At 38.5% G+C, this 16,987-nt stretch overlaps 1 long non-coding RNA gene across 3 annotated transcripts in view; it reads left to right on the top strand.

Annotated features, from left to right (window-relative positions):
* Positions 1-16,007, top strand: part of LOC114008643 (uncharacterized) — a 38,641-nt gene extending 22,634 nt beyond the window's left edge. Inside the window, exons 3-5 of one of the 3 annotated variants that reach the window (XR_003550156.1) lie at positions 10,461-10,502; positions 11,417-11,618; positions 15,905-16,007. This is a non-coding gene — a long non-coding RNA (uncharacterized LOC114008643). Of the gene's footprint in view, positions 1-2,453; positions 2,687-10,460; positions 10,503-11,416; positions 13,092-15,904 lie in introns of those variants that run through there. The other 2 variants (XR_003550154.1, XR_003550155.1) reach the window with 2 other exon arrangements.
* Positions 16,008-16,987: the final 980 nt, after the last annotated feature.

Genomic DNA, 16,987 nt, shown 5'->3' on the forward strand with positions numbered 1-16,987 from the left:
ACATAGATGGCTACATAACAATACAACAGCCCTTTTTAACTTAGAGTGAAAGAAAAAATCATCAACTGTTTGAGTTTTAGAATTCAAACATTTAATATATATGATGCATAAATAGATTACTTCTTTGCTAGTATCAATGAACTAAGCAAATTTGTATCTTTGAAACATTAAATATTTTGTATTATTCCCAAAGGTAAAAAGTATATTTAGTCTTTCTTTACATGTATAAAACCTGCAGAATAAATGGCTAAGTAATATCAAGTGCAGGGTCAGCAGGTGGCATGGTGGTTAAGGTGCTAGACTCCCACATAGTTTATTGCAGCTTAAGTCTTGGACCCAGAGGCTTGAAAATCATGCTGGGTGCAAGTGAGTGCATGCCCAAAAATCCCAAGAGGGGAATGGAGGAAAAGGGATTGCAGCATGGCCATCCCCTCTTGGAGGGAGGTGGGATTGATTTTTCATTTTCCCTTTCTCTCTCTCTCTGGCAAGCACACATGCCCGATGGGGGAGAAAAAACATATCAAGTGCTTCTATCAATTATTCTGTAAGTTCCTGGTTACTTATCTGTTTTTACCACAGAAAGTCAGTTTCAGGGATTTACACTGACCTGACCTGAGTCCAATGCATGGTTTACTCTAACATTCAATGTTTGTCAACTCTATGAACAATGCTCTAACAATATCTCAGGATGAGTGTGTATGCTCTAGCTTCTCAGACTCCCAAAGAAAACCTATGGCAGAGACAGTTATCTTAGTGGATTTTAATAAAATTTATGTTTTCCTATTTATTGTTTGGTGGGACTTTAATACTATATGTAAACTTCAATGACAATACTTTTGAGGAAAGAGAAGTGGAAGATCTCGGCTGTGACATGGAAGCACTGTGCCTGAGCATTTCTAATCTTAATGGTGACAATTGGGAAAGCAAGTATTTTGTGCAAGGGAAAGCCTCTCTAATTGCATTTCTGTTGAATGCTTGCCAGATCCCCGCATAGAGGGTTCTAGAGGCATTCTGATCTCACCCTCCTATGTGAGGCCATTTCAAAAGTGCCTGTGGGTGGAAGGAAAGAGGAGAGTCAAAAGCACAAGAGGAAAGAAAGGCAAGAGGCACAGAGAATGGAGGCAAGAAAAAGAACAAGCGAAACCCTCTTGGGAAGGGAAGTTGTGCTTCATTTCAGTTGCTTGGTTTGGATAGAAGCCTGTAGGAGATTGAATAACAACAACAACAAAACACTACTATCTTCTCCTCATTTTCTCTGAATGTATGTAGAATTACATTAGTGAAACCCAAAGTGAAAACTCTTGGGAAGCTGCATTGTTTAATACTATATTTATTTATAATTTGTGCATGAAAATTAATTTAAAAAACATACAATTTCACCTCCGGAAAATGTTATGCTAAATTGCATTTAATCTGTTAGCAAACAGTCATTTAAGCTAGTTGTTTGTTGGTCAGTTTTTCCCCTTACTTTTTGCCAGTACATTAAGCAAGGATTTATAAAAGTAAATTTTCATAAAAAGAAAAGAAGATATTAATCATGTGTCTTTTCAGCTTCCAATATTATAAATAATACCATAAAATACACACTGAGAAATTGCCTTAATGCATGGACAGTTTTAAATGAGGTTTTAAGACTTGCTTGTGAATTTGGATATGATTAGCTTCATTTTTAAGCTGGCCAACCTGGGCTACATATTGTACCTATTTTATAAGACTTTTGTGATTTTAAGTGTATATGACCTAAAGAGTGGACACATAGTAAGTATACAGTAAACAAAGTCATGCATGGCCTGAGAATGGGGATATGTTCTGAGAAATGTGTCATCAGGAAGTTTTTTTTTGAGAGGGGCTTTGCCATAGGGCACGTGTGTTTGCTGGAGAGAAAGAGAGACAGGGAGGGTGAAATTGAGAAATCATCATCCAGGAGCAATGGTCATGCCACAGTCCCTTCTCCTCTATTCTCTTCTTGGGATTTTGGGCACACATGCACACATGCCTAGCATGATTTTCAAGGCTCCAGGTCTGAGACTTGAACTGCAGTCAGCCATGTGGGAATCCAAACCCTTAACTACTACTGGTCCCATCACTAGGCACTTTTGGTGTTGAGTGAACATCATAGACTACTTACACAAAACTAGGTGGTACAACCTACCATAAACCCAGGCTGTATGGCATAGCCTATAGGCTTCTTATGGAATCGGCATCATACATGTGGTCTGTTGCAGAGTAAATGTCATCTTTGAAAGATTTCAACCTGATTAGGAAAAAAAAAAGCTGAAAATAAAGACAAACAACAAATATTATAGATTTGGTTATCCATGTGAATTTTCTTTGTGCAGATTTGATGGACAAATAACATGTTTTTGAGATAGAGTCAATAAGTTCATTCATTCATTCAATATTTGTTGAGCAACTACTATATGCTGATCATTATTCTTGTACTCTTGTTCCAGTGAAAGGCAAGATGAAAATATCTCTGCTTCCATAAAACGAATGTTTCAGTGCCAGAACACTGATACTAACCCGGCAAAAAATGAGTGAGCAATCAATGAAATACCACATGGTATGATAAATTCCAGGAAGACCAGGTAGGATAAAGAAATCATTGAGAATAGTAAAAGGTATTCTAAGATAGCTGGTTGTAGCCAAAATTAAAACAAAACAAAATAAAACAAAAAAACAAGATGCCAAGTTCAATTTGATTTTCAAATAAATAACATTGTTTCCTTCTTTTTAATTTTTTTACTCTAAGCATGGTACCAGTATTGCACAAGACAGACTGTATCAGAAATTCTTTATTGTTCACCTGAAATTCAAATTTCCTTGGACATTCTATAATTTTCTGGCAGCCCCTAGATAGTGAGGAAGACTCGGATATGAGGTATTTGAGCACAGAGCTGACTATCTTCCTGTGTCTATCAGTAAGGGGCTGGGGGCACATCAGCTCTCAACATTTACCTTCACTTAAATCTAAGAACATTCATGCTATGCCAGAGTCACACAAATCCAGTCCTATGCATCACTGTGCCATTGATCCTATTCCAGGTGTCTTAGGAGGCCTGTTGGTGGTATCTTGGGCATTTAGTGCTGTGAAGTCAGGGGGTACAGCAGTCACTGGAGTAATAGTCTACATTGATGGTAGAGACAGGACCAGAGTCCAGGACTCAATCCCAGCCTGATGTTTCACTGCAAGGCAGTTTAATTCTTGAGCCAGAGAAACATTCGACATAAATATGCCAAATATTAGACCTTTTTAAAAAATTATTTCAAGGCTCCAGGTCTGAGACTTGAACTGCAGTCAGCCATGTGGGAATCCAAACCCTTAACTACTACTGGTCCCATCACTAGGCACTTTTGGTGTTGAGTGAACATCATAGACTACTTACACAAAACTAGGTGGTACAACCTACCATAAACCCAGGCTGTATGGCATAGCCTATAGGCTTCTTATGGAATCGGCATCATACATGTGGTCTGTTGCAGAGTAAATGTCATCTTTGAAAGATTTCAACCTGATTAGGAAAAAAAAAAGCTGAAAATAAAGACAAACAACAAATATTATAGATTTGGTTATCCATGTGAATTTTCTTTGTGCAGATTTGATGGACAAATAACATGTTTTTGAGATAGAGTCAATAAGTTCATTCATTCATTCAATATTTGTTGAGCAACTACTATATGCTGATCATTATTCTTGTACTCTTGTTCCAGTGAAAGGCAAGATGAAAATATCTCTGCTTCCATAAAACGAATGTTTCAGTGCCAGAACACTGATACTAACCCGGCAAAAAATGAGTGAGCAATCAATGAAATACCACATGGTATGATAAATTCCAGGAAGACCAGGTAGGATAAAGAAATCATTGAGAATAGTAAAAGGTATTCTAAGATAGCTGGTTGTAGCCAAAATTAAAACAAAACAAAATAAAACAAAAAAACAAGATGCCAAGTTCAATTTGATTTTCAAATAAATAACATTGTTTCCTTCTTTTTAATTTTTTTACTCTAAGCATGGTACCAGTATTGCACAAGACAGACTGTATCAGAAATTCTTTATTGTTCACCTGAAATTCAAATTTCCTTGGACATTCTATAATTTTCTGGCAGCCCCTAGATAGTGAGGAAGACTCGGATATGAGGTATTTGAGCACAGAGCTGACTATCTTCCTGTGTCTATCAGTAAGGGGCTGGGGGCACATCAGCTCTCAACATTTACCTTCACTTAAATCTAAGAACATTCATGCTATGCCAGAGTCACACAAATCCAGTCCTATGCATCACTGTGCCATTGATCCTATTCCAGGTGTCTTAGGAGGCCTGTTGGTGGTATCTTGGGCATTTAGTGCTGTGAAGTCAGGGGGTACAGCAGTCACTGGAGTAATAGTCTACATTGATGGTAGAGACAGGACCAGAGTCCAGGACTCAATCCCAGCCTGATGTTTCACTGCAAGGCAGTTTAATTCTTGAGCCAGAGAAACATTCGACATAAATATGCCAAATATTAGACCTTTTTAAAAAATTATTTTATTTAATTTTATTCATCATCATTATTTTCTTAATTTGACCAGAATGAAACAGAGGCAGAATGAGAGAGAAAGGTGAGAAAGCAAGCTGCCAGGTCCAGGACTTGAATGTGGTCGCCCATGTGGGTTTCCAGCACCTTAACCACCGCACCACCTGCTGGTCCAACCTTTCACAGTCTATGTGACCAGCAATGACTTCAATATAAGCCTTCTCCACAAAAATATTACCCAAACAGGGAACCAGCAGTTAGCGTAATGGCTATGTCGCTGGACTCCCACGTAGTCGACCGCGATTCGTGTCCTGGACCCGGTGGCTTAAAACTCACGCCGGGTGCGTGTGCGTGCGTGCCCAAGATCCCGAGAGGAGAATGGAGGAGAAGGGATTGCGGTGTGACCATCCCCCCTGGGGGGCGATTTCTCGCTTTCTGTCTCTATGTCTCTCTATGTCTCTCTCTGTCTGTCTGGCGAGCACACGCGCCCTACAGTGAAAATCTCTCTCAAAAAAAAAATATTACCCAAACAATAAAAAGAAAATCTTCATAGAAATCTTTACATTAAATATTTAAAAAGCATTTACTAGGTTTTCCCTTCAACAGAATTTTGTAGGTTTTAGTTGAGGCAGACTTGGCTCCATTTATTGCTTGACAAGTAAAATCTTCTTTATTCCTCAGCCATGATTGTGAGAAAAATAGTTCACAATCAAGAAATCTGAACTCTATGCTTCTGAGTGTGATGAAAAGCAAATTGAAGAAGTTGGTAGTCAAGAGAGCTGGGATCAAATTGGCAACTCTGTAGTGTGGAAGTTGGAGTTTTGGATATTTTTTTCTTTTCCTTTCCATTTCTAACAGAATTAGAGTAGGACAAAAGAAATGCCATTGACTTAACGCTGACACTTGACCTGCCTGACCTCTCCTAAGGTCAAGGAGATGGGGAGAGGGTTAGAGAAGATGAAGCGGGAAAGAGAAAGAGGAAGAGAAAAAAGAAGAAAGGCAGAAAGAAGAAAGAAAGAGAAAGAAAGAAAGAAAGAAAGAAAGAAGAAAGAAAGAAAGAAGAAAGAAAGAAAGAAAGAAAGAAAGAAAGAAAGAAAGAAAGAAGAAAGAAAGAAGAAAGAAAGAAAGAAAGAAAGAAAGAAAGAAAGAAAGAAAGAAGAAAGAAAGAAAGAAAGAAAGAAAGAAAGAAAGAAAGAAAGAAAGAAAGAGAAAGAAAGAGAACTAAAAATAGTGGGGAGAAAGAAGGAGGAAATAAAGGAGAACGATAATATGTCGCATATCTCCTCTATACTGAAATATTGAAAATCAGACCATTTCAAACCATTTCACCATCATTGTAGTCATTCACTCAGGGTTATCCACATCATTCCTCAGTCTACTGTCAGGACTCCTCTGTTGGATATAGGACGTCATGAGAGGCCCTGTGCCCCGCAGCTCTGCAGCAAGAAATCAGTGATGACCCACCATCCCTTAACTATGGTCTCTTTCCTCTCCAAGCTGCAGCTTTGTATTACGTTTCTCGGGATTAACTATCAGGAGACAGAACTGGTCAGCTGTTTTTGCTCTTAACATGTAAAAATTGTCTTTCTCCGCCCTAATTTGCCTTCAGCACGCTTTACGACATCTCAGCTAGTGACAAGAAAGTCTGCTTTTCAGCAGCCCCTGGCCTTTACTGATTTCTTTCACTCCCACCAATTTATCTTTGCACTTCCAGGGAAGACAGCCAAGTCTCCTCTAGAAGGGGGTGAGCACTGTAAATCCCTAATTCCCAAACTAATCTTATAGCAGGGGACATGTTCTGGGCAGACTTCCCATTCAGCTAACACCGCACGTACTTTTTTTCCTTCGATATCCTGCATGCTTCCTTATCCAAAAGTTAATTATCAAACTGACTGCATATTTTTAAAAACCCAGAACACCTGAAGCTGGGACAGCACACATTATTTTTGTTATAGGAAGTGAGAAATCAGCTTGTATTTTAACGTAACAAGTACAGTCTCTATTTCCCTAAACCTGGAGAGCATTTGAAATAGTTGGACAGTCAGAAACGGACACTCCAGGGTGTTTCTTTTCTCAAGTTTTCTTCTTTGTCTGCATGTTTTACTTTTGCCACTTTCTTGCTTGTTAGAGTCGTTGTCAAAAGAATGGATGAAAATAAGGGAATGTTCAAATCTCATCATATCACTATAGGATTCAACAGACTGTAGACATAAGAAACACATTTGTATATCATTTAAAACCAAGAAGTGTATGAAAAAAAAGAAAGAAACATAAATTTTAGAAGGCTTTGAACTTCTTTTTACACTTTATTTATTTATTTATGACAGAAGCGAATTTGTATGCATGTAAGACAGAGACTGGGGGTTGGGGGGATGGAGAAAAAGCATCCTCAATAGAGTCGTGTCACTCTGCAATTCCCTTTCCCCAGCACCCCAACTCCTCAAGATACTGGTTGCCCTCCACACGCCCCCAGCCCCAGGACACACACCCAGCATGTTTTTCAGGCCAATTTGGGATCTGAACCATGGTTGCCATATGATTTCCAACACTGAAGGATTCTAGCATTACTGCTGTGCTGAGTCAGTTCAGGACTTTTGAGAAGCTTCCAAAATTGCAGTCTTAGAATCATTGTGTATACATATATTTCAGTATTTTAATTAAACTGTTCTTTTTGCTCTTTGACTATTTCTCACTTAAAATAGTTTGTAATATATTTTTTTTTGAGAGGTTTTAGCTATAGGGTGTGTATGCTCGCCAGACAGACAGAGAGAAACAGAGAGACAGAAAGCCAGAAATTGCCCCCTAGGGAAGATGGCCACACTGCAACCCCTTGTCCTCCATTCTCCTCTCAGGATCTTGGGCATGCATGCACAAGCGCCCGGTGTGAGTTTAAGCCACCTGGTCCAGGACTTGAACCGTGGTCGACTGCATGAGAGTCCAGTGATGTAGCCATTACACCATCTGCTGGTACAAAAATAGTTAATACTATTTTTAAAATATTGATCAAATCTAGATAATTATGTTAGCAAATATTGAAAATCACGTCATAATAAATATTTTCTGACATCCTACAACAGGAATTTTAAAATTTCCCTATTACTATTAATAAAGGAGACTAAGTTTATATTTTAGGAAGTTTATTTTAAGTGAGATGTGGGGGGGAGAATATGAGGCATAGCTTGAGAATTTGGAAATGACATGGTACTCTGATCGTTAAACTTTAAATGATGGATTAGCACAGAATGATGTAAAATCACTATGAGGAAAAGAAGAGGAATAGATTGCTTCTAGGATGAAAGGGTTAGACAATAATCTGTTGTCTCTAAAAAGAGGGTATGCCAACCAGAATGCATTTTGGTCAGCTATGAAAGACTTAACTACAAAACCACAGAGATGGAGATAAAGACTTACGGGCCAGTTTGGACCTCTTGGCCACGCTGTCCTTAGAGAGCCAGCTACTCATTCATTCATTCTACAGTGACAACGTGCCTTACATGACGGGCTCACTCCCCACCTCATTCTGATACTTCTCACCACAATATGACCAAACAAATGACTAGTGAGCCTGCTTGCTGGCTCCTGTTTCTTAACCACCATGATTTAGGAGAGCATCTTGTCTGTATTTCTCATCATCCACAAATGACTCAGTCTCTGGATTAATAGCTCATTCTCATTTTGAGACTTTCCATCCAAGACTAAATATTGTGCAGTGATCATTCTTTCAGTGGCGGCTCAGCCTGGGGCTGGTGAGATGCACATAATGACCCGGAGCAACAAACTGGGACTGGGAATTTGCGCACTGTGGGAAGACAGTAGGGCCAGAAACGAAGAAGAAAATGTGCTAATTCTAAGCACAGGCCTTTTGCTTGACTCATAGTAACAATTAAGGATGAAGCCAATTGGCAAAAATCCCTGGAGGTAGTGCTGTTCCATCTTATGCTTCTTTCTCTCTCTCTCTCCCACCTTCCATTTTCTCTATATTCCTAGCCCTCCTCTCCCTGTATCCGCACAATATTTCTTGTTCACTAAAGTTTAGAAGAATACATTGTCTATAAGCAATACGAAAATATCAGGCAGGCTTCCATAAAGAGACTTGTGATTAAAAGTGGGCTTCCCTTTCATGAAAATAACAAATACAAAGGCCAGCAGGTGGCATGGTGGTTGGGACCCTGAACTCCCACATGGCTGATGGTGGTTTGAGTCCCAGAACTAGAAGCTTGAAAATCACGCCAGGTGCATGTGCATACATGCCCAAAATCTTGAGAGAATGGAGGAGAAGGGAATGTAGCACGCCCACCCCCCTGGAGTGGTAGTGATTTCTCACTTTCTGTTCCTCTGTCTCTCTGGTGAGTGCACATGCCTATAACAACAATCTCTTTAAAACCTTTTTTTTAAAAAAATAGCAAATACAGGGGGCTGGCAGGTGGCATAGTGGTTAAGGGTACTGAACTCTCACATGGTTTACCATGGTTCGAGCCTCAGACTTGGTGGCTTGCTTTTTCACTTTCCCTCTCCATCTCTCTCTCAGTCTCACTCTGTCCCTCTCTGGTCAAATTAAAATAAATAAACTAAGTTAAATAAAATAATTATTTAAAAAACAGCCAATACATAACTACTATTCATATTTACATCCATACATAAAATTATTTCTGCAAAAATAAAAATCTGTGAATATTACAGGACATAAAGAAGTTAATATGAACATATACAAGAAGTCATAGGAAATCATTAAGAACAAAAATAAACAATTAAATAAAATAAAAGTCAGAGAGCTTGAACAGGCACTTTCCCAAACAACTATAAATACAAAGTCATTGTCATTTGAAAATGTGCAAATTTGGCTAAAAAAAAATTAAAGAAATGTAATTAAAAATCAAATAGTACAGTTCACTGAACTGGTAAAAGTTAATGCCCAGAGATGGCAAAAGGGCAGTGAATTTTGGCATGTTCACAGTGGAAACGTCAGAATTAACAATGTGTTTCTATATTTAGAGATATGAATAATTCTGAATGAAACAGAAATGGCTGTAGGTCAGTCTACACAATGGTGGCTTCATCATAGGGTTTCCGGCAGGCATCTGTCTATCCTTGTGCTTTAACTCAAGTACATATAGGTAAGTGTGAGTAGCTACATAACATTGAGGAAAACCTTGAGAGATGTTTTCTCAAGTATATCTCTGCTTACTTTTTGGTGACAGAGTTTTTAAGTATACTTATATTTTTAACTATTTATATTGTGTGTTTACACAGAGCACTGAGTTTTTTAAATGATGGTTTTAAAATAAAATAAAAGTATACATACACAAGTACTGAAAGCTGCACTTAAAAATAATACATAAGTAGAAAGTGCAGAGCATGTGCTTATTTCAAGAAGAAACTTGAGGGACCAGCAGTTAGTATAATGGCTATGTTGCTGGACTCCCATGTAGTCGACCGTGGTTCGAGTCCCAGACCCGGTGGGTTAAACTCACATCGAGTGTGTGTGCGTGTGTGCCCAAGATCCCGAGAGGAGAAGGGACTGCAATGTGGCCATCCCCCCCAAGGGAGTAATTTCTCACTTTCTGTCTCTCTCTCTCTGTGTCTTTCTAGCAAGTGCATGCACACTACAGCAAACACCTCTCCAAAAAAAAAAAAAAAAAAAGAAAGAAAGAAACTTGATTTTGTGTTCTTTCATAAAAGACTGAAGCAGGTTGAGCTCTAAATGACATTAATAGGAGATGATTTCAAAAAGTTCATGGAAAATGAAATTAAAGTTAAAGTACAAGTTTATTTTGGTACAAAAAAAAATGAAATCCACGCATAGTTTTCTCATAATATACATTTTCCATGAACTTGTCAAGGACTTCTACCATGAAAAATAATATGTCCCTTTTCCCTTAAGTATGGTGTTATATTTCCTATTTTTTATGACATATGAATATTTTCTTTTTTGATGCCCTGTCTTTAGGAGGAATTTTCAAATCACCATTTCCTTAGAGATGGAAACTTGGTAAGTTTGAGGCAGTAGAAATTCCCTCAAAATGTTTATAAAAGTTTAACTTATATTTTAAGTAAAATGTTACTCAATATAGATTGAGACTAGATGCAGTTTTACCAGAGGGAAAAAAAATCCTAAAAATATGAAATTTTTCTGGATAATTTGTTGAAAATAAAGATAAATATAATGTCTAACCAACATATTATAAGTTCAATTTAATTTTGGTAGAGACACTTGTCTACTTATAATTTCTCCAAGAGAGTTAAAGATCAGCAGATGGCATGGGGGATAATGTGGCTGGGTCACACATGGCTGACTTTGCAGTTCGAATCCTGGACTCAGTGGTTTGAAAATCATGCTAGGTGTGTGTGCGTGCATGTCCAAAATCCCTAGAGGAGAATGGATTGTGGCATGGCCACACCCCTTCGGGGGGGGTGATTTCTCATTTCTCTCCACTCCCATCTCTCTCTGGTGGGCACATACACCCTACAGCAAAAAAAAAAAAAAAAAAAAAAAAAAAAGAAAAGAGAGAGAGAGAGAGAATTTAATGTACCCAAACTAGCCTAATAGAATTACTTTTGCACTGTCCTCAATACAAGTCAGTTTCTAGTGTGTCATGTCGACCCTGCCAAGAGACTTACACACACCTTTTTGCCAACCCTTTCTCAGTATATTTTATCTGTCCAAACACTTAAGCCGCTGGATGCTTTTCCTATTGGCAGACTCTCTGCTGAGCTTCCTAGCTGCCTTACTTCATTTCCACATGCCCTGAGAACTCTCTCAGTGCCTAGGTTTTCTTCAGTCTTAGCATATGAAGCATGCAGGTGCTAGCCTTTTGCATCTTGTTTGTTTGTTTGTTTCATCCTCTGTGGGGAATGGACTGGAAAGAGCCAGCTAATTAACGAATTCTACTGGGGAATTCACAGGGCCAGCAGCTGTGGACCTGCCTGTCCCCATAACATACCTTGTCTTCCTGCCAGGGAGGAATGGTGAGAGGCCATCCTCCCAGCTGGGCTGCGTTCTGCGATGAGACCCAAACTGCACGATGCCTCTGCTCTGAAGAAGGGACATTTGGCCTTTGGAAAAACAGTGTTCCCAGAACGTAGAGCAGACTAAACTATTTTTATGGTATGGAATGTTTTTCTTAACTGTAGTTGGGATAAGAAAGTTGGGCAAAAACAAGAGGCTTGATCATCCTTTTGTAAGTGTGTTCACTCACTGCAACACAACCATCTGAAGACATCATTTTCAAATTGAACAAGAGGACCACGAAAGGCTCATGGAAAAAATGAGATTACAGTACATGTTTATTTTGGTGAATCTACACATTTTTTTTCATAGTGAATATTTTCCATGAACCTTTGAAGAGCCTTCGCATACTTTCAAATATTGCTTTTATTTGTGAAAATGAGATGAGGGAGGTGGTGAGAAAGAAAAAGCAGAATAGGAAACAGAGCTAGAAAAATAATACACTAAAAAAGAAAAAAGTTAAGAATTATGCATTGTTGTAATGTCCTAGAACTTTTCATACTGAACATGAGACCTGTTACTGGTTTTCCGATTCCTAGTCTTTCTTTGCCATCGTTAAGATTCTTTAAAGGTTCCAAGGAAGGTCATTGATAACTGAACAATTCAGAGCTTTCATAATCCCTTGCTTATGCTCTTTGATTTTTCTCAGATCACTGTCCAGGATGTCCCCATCAACAATGGCTTAAAGATGTCACTGATAGTGGTCTGACTTTCATTGTTTCCAGCAGAACTAGGCCATTTTCCAAATCTTCATGAATTTCATACAGGTTTTATACTTAGGTTGTGATTTAAATGATGTATTATACAAATTGGATAACTCTCTGGTCAGCTCTTTGTTGCTGCATAACCTGAAACTGGATAATTTTTAAGAATAGTTTGGTTCATGGTCTTGGAGGTCCAGGGTCAAGGGGCTCCATCGGGGAGGGTTTTCTTGTTGGTGGATAACGTGGTGAGGGCATTACATGGTAATGTGGAGCAAGCACATGCGTGTCTGTGTCTCTGCCAGTATCCAATCATGGAGGCCCTTCCCTGATGCCTAATTACTTTCAATTACTTCTCCAAAGCCCGCCTTTCAACATCATAATTGGATTTTTTATTCTCTTAATTCTGTTACAATAGGAAGCAAATCTCAACACATGAATTTGTTGGGGACATGTTTAAAGCAACTACTCCATCAACTCCTTTATTATTCAATAATACTTTCCAAATGCTTACTAAGTGTCAGGTGCTATGTGGGATGTAATGATAATCCTTAGTATAGTTATTCCTTGAAGTGTTCTCCATTGGTGCATAGCAGAAATGCACTGCTTTAAGAGGAGCCAGATCCCACATGGTGACATGGTTGGAATCTCTCTCCCTCACTGCTTGAAAGGCACACCTGCAAGTGCCCAAGGTCTAACTACCTGGAAGACTGAAGAGAGAGGATCAATTATGATCAGACCCTGCAGAGGGTGCTCAACTCTCTCTCACACATACTGTCACATACATGCACACACTCTATCAAAAATAAAGCAGGACAAATATTCTCCTTGCTTTTATTTATTTATTTAATTTCACCACAGAGCATATGCACTCAGAGAGAGAGAGAGAGAGAGAGAGAGAGCGAGCGAGAGAGAGAGAGAAATCACCTCCATGGGGCATGGTCATGTCACAATCCCTTTTCTTCCATGTCTCCTTTGAAGACTTTGGACATGCACAGACCATTGTATTTGTCAGCCCACTGAGTCCAGGACTCGAACCATGCCACCTTAACCACCTTACCACCAGCTGGCTCAACTGTTTTCTTTTAACTCCTGACAAGAGTTTTCTCTCTTCAATTCCTGTACACGCTTAATAGATTATTTTATATTATTTTCCAGTGACTTCTAGATGGTATGTAATTTATTTGTCCCACACCTAGTTTTCAATATGTGTTTTACATCTAATTAGGCACATAAGATATAGTTAATAAAAACATAATAGGTTGAAAAATTATTAAATAACACCATCGTTAAAAATACATTTGTAGGGAACCAGCAGTTAGCGTAATGGCTATGTCACTGGACTCCCACATAGTTGACCGTGGTTCATGTCCCGGACCCAGTGGCTTAAAACTCACGCCGGGCACATGTGCATGCATGCCCAAGATCCCGAGAGGAGAATGGAGGAGAAGGGATTGCGGCGTGACCATCCCCCCTGGGGGGTGATTTCTCGCTTTCTGTCTCTATGTCTCTCTCTGTCTGTCTGGCGAGCGCACATGCCCTATAGCGAAAACCTCTCCAAAAAAAAAAAAAAAAAAAGAAAAAGAAAAAAAATACATTTGTATAAGAAGTTTAGACAAAAAAGAAAATAATTGCCATATTATATACATATAATGTCCAGTACTGAGACAAAGTCTAAATAAGCAATATTATACTCCCCTGTCTTAAAACTGAGCACATCATAAAATATTTATTTCGGTGAAAGTCAGACACAGAAAACCAGTAAAAATTTCCCAAGAATCTCTTTCTGTTTGCTCCTCATTAACAGAGACTGGGCAAGACCTTTATTTGGAGTTATGTGACCTAGTCTAAGATTACATCTGTGTTTTCATGTGAAATAGTTGTATTAGAAAGTGGGAAACTGCAGGGGTTTTTTTATGAAATATTTGGGTACAGCATCACAGACTAGACTTACTTTTTATTTCTCTATATGATAGACTGCAGATTGGAACAACCTGAAAATACCTTAGGATTGGTAGGAATTAGAAGGGCTTTGTAAAATTGCAGCATGGTGGTTGAAGCATTGGACTCCCACGTGGCCAACCACAGTTCAAGTCCTGAACCTGGTGGCTTGCTTTCTCACTTTCTCCTGCCCCTCCTCTCTGTCTCTTGCTGGTGAGTGCATGTGCCCTATGGCAAATTAATAATAATAAATAAATTAAAGAACTAATTTCTTCAAAGCACAGACTGTTAGAGTGGTTCTCGAGCCCTTGTTAGAAGAGGAAAGAAAATATTATTTGAGTTAGAAAATGCATGAATATGCATGAATGGATAAGTTTCTCCATATATAGCCCTTTAGGCAGTAGTAGGAAATTACCTTCCCTTCACGTCACTTTAATAAGACTTTTTAGATATATGTTTTGTTTCTAAACATTCTGTTCTTTTGGAAAACATGCCTTAACATTTCTGTGTGATGGAAATTTCATTGTGATAATGTTCTTGCCAGATTTCTGGAAAGTATCATATACATAAAACCCTTCACTGCTGCCAAACCCTTCTGTTAAGCCAGAAAAAAAATACAGTATTGGAGTAAAACGACCGCTAGATTATAACAAAAATAATCTCCACTTGCAAAACAAAACTCATTTCCACCAGGCAGTAACTATAATACACTGTTGCCTATGTAATATTGGGTAGCACTTGTTTTTTTAGATATTTTCAAAGCCTTAAAAGGAGAATTTTTTTTTTTCTGAACTATACACTCTCTAAGATATGATGAGATTCACCTTGGAAATCTGTCGGTGTTACGAGAACTAATTTTTTCTCTAACCAAATCTTTTTTACGTGGTCCACTAAGAGTATTTAAAGTCATTGATTTGTCTTTGTTCACACCCACCCCCCAAAAAAAGATCTTTTGGTGAAAAGCAGTTTGGCAGTAAAATTGCCAAAAAGCGTAAGAGAAAAGGGAAAAGGAATTAAAAAGAAAGAGAAGATAGGGGCCTGTTTAATTTTCAGATTTAGTAATAGTTCATGGATAATTGAGAGCTGGCAGATACCATGGGTCTGGCCAAGCTCTGCCCTCTGAAGAGAAGTATTTCGTACCTGTACCATGTCTAAATCGCAGGCCAGCACTAACACTATCCAGGGTTGCTGCATGGGATTCATCTCCGTCCAGGATATAAAAAGTCCGTAAATCCATCGAGCTCTGAATGACTATGTTTATAATGAATTTTCTTTTCCGTTTTCATTCTGGAGGAAAGTCAGTCAACCCTATCTTCACCATTTCCTTCCACTTTTGGATAGAGTATAAGCCAAAATACAAATACTCATTAAGTAAGTATCTGTTATCTCTGAATATATTTATTATAAGGTCCAAACTAGAAAGCACGAAGCCTCAGAAGAAAAGAAAGTGTTAAAATTAGAATATGGGAACATAAAATGGAGAACAATAAATCCTTTTCACTCCATGGAAATGCTTAAATGATAACACTTCTAGCTAGTAATTGCTAATCATCATATTTAAACAGGTAAAGTATACCTCTTGTTACATTTATTTAAAAATAACACATATCCAGCTCCATGCAAAGTGGGGTGTTGTCCTCACACTGAGTTGAAACAAAACAGGCACGGAATTGTATTGAACTTTGAGATGCTTAAAGGAAAAAAAAAAAAATCAATTTTGTAAATTGCTTTGTACCATTACAGCCTGAAATAAAATACTCACGGGGACAGTGGGTGGCGTGATAGTCAAGGTGCTGGACTCTCACATGGCCAACCATAGTTCGAGACCCAGACCGAGCAGCTGGAAAATCACACAGGGTATGTGTGTGTGCATGCTCCAAATCCCCAGAGGACAATGGAGGAGAAGGGATACAGTGTGGCCATCCTTCCCGAAGGGTGATTTCTCATTTTCCCTCTGTCTGTATTTCTCCAGTGAGTGCACGTGCTCTGTGGCAAAAACCTAAAAATAAATAAATTTAAATAAAAGTTCAATATATTAGTTTATAATATTTTTAAAAATCAACCATCTTGATTGCTTTGTTTGTCCAACAAAATTAATTTCAAATAGGTCAAAAATTGTCTACGAGGCCAGCAGGCGGCATGGCGGTTAAGGCACTGAACTCTGGCGTGACTGACCATGATTTCATTCTGGAACCTGAAGGCTTTCTCTCTCTCTCTCATCTGTCACTGGTGAGTGTGTGCGTTCTGTAACAAAATTAAAAAATAATAATGATAAATAAAATGAAATAATTCTTTAAAACACTTGTCCACTATCTTCAGATTGTGTGTACTGTGTATGTTGTTCTTCTTTTGGTGGTGTGACATGTTGCTGCTCAGTATCAATGTATTTAAAATTGTTTTTAATAAAAGTTATATACCTAAAGTCACACAAGAAGTTAATTAAAATATTGTATGATGATCATATTATAGGAATAATAAGAGATACAACCAGACACAATAGTTTCTTCATTTTTTCTTTATTCATGAGAGAGCACATGTGTGTACACAAGAGAAAGACTCAGAGAGTGAGAAAGAAAAAGGGTGAAGAGAACCCTCCACAGGGTCTCGTCACCTTCCTCTCGTCTTCTGGCCCATCTGACCCTGGGCACTTACCTGTGTACCCAGCGTGTTCCAGGCTGCCCATGCTGGGAGTTGACCCACAGTTACCATGTGAGATCCAGGTCTCTTCAACGTATACCTATTACCACTGTGCCATGGAGCTAGTCCCTAAAATACATTCTTCTTCTGGGATCTTGGACATGTACACACATGCACATGGTGTGATTT

Source organism: Tupaia chinensis, unplaced genomic scaffold, assembly GCF_000334495.1.
Source record: "Tupaia chinensis unplaced genomic scaffold, TupChi_1.0 Scaffold000362_1, whole genome shotgun sequence".
Lineage (NCBI taxonomy): Eukaryota > Metazoa > Chordata > Mammalia > Scandentia > Tupaiidae > Tupaia > Tupaia belangeri.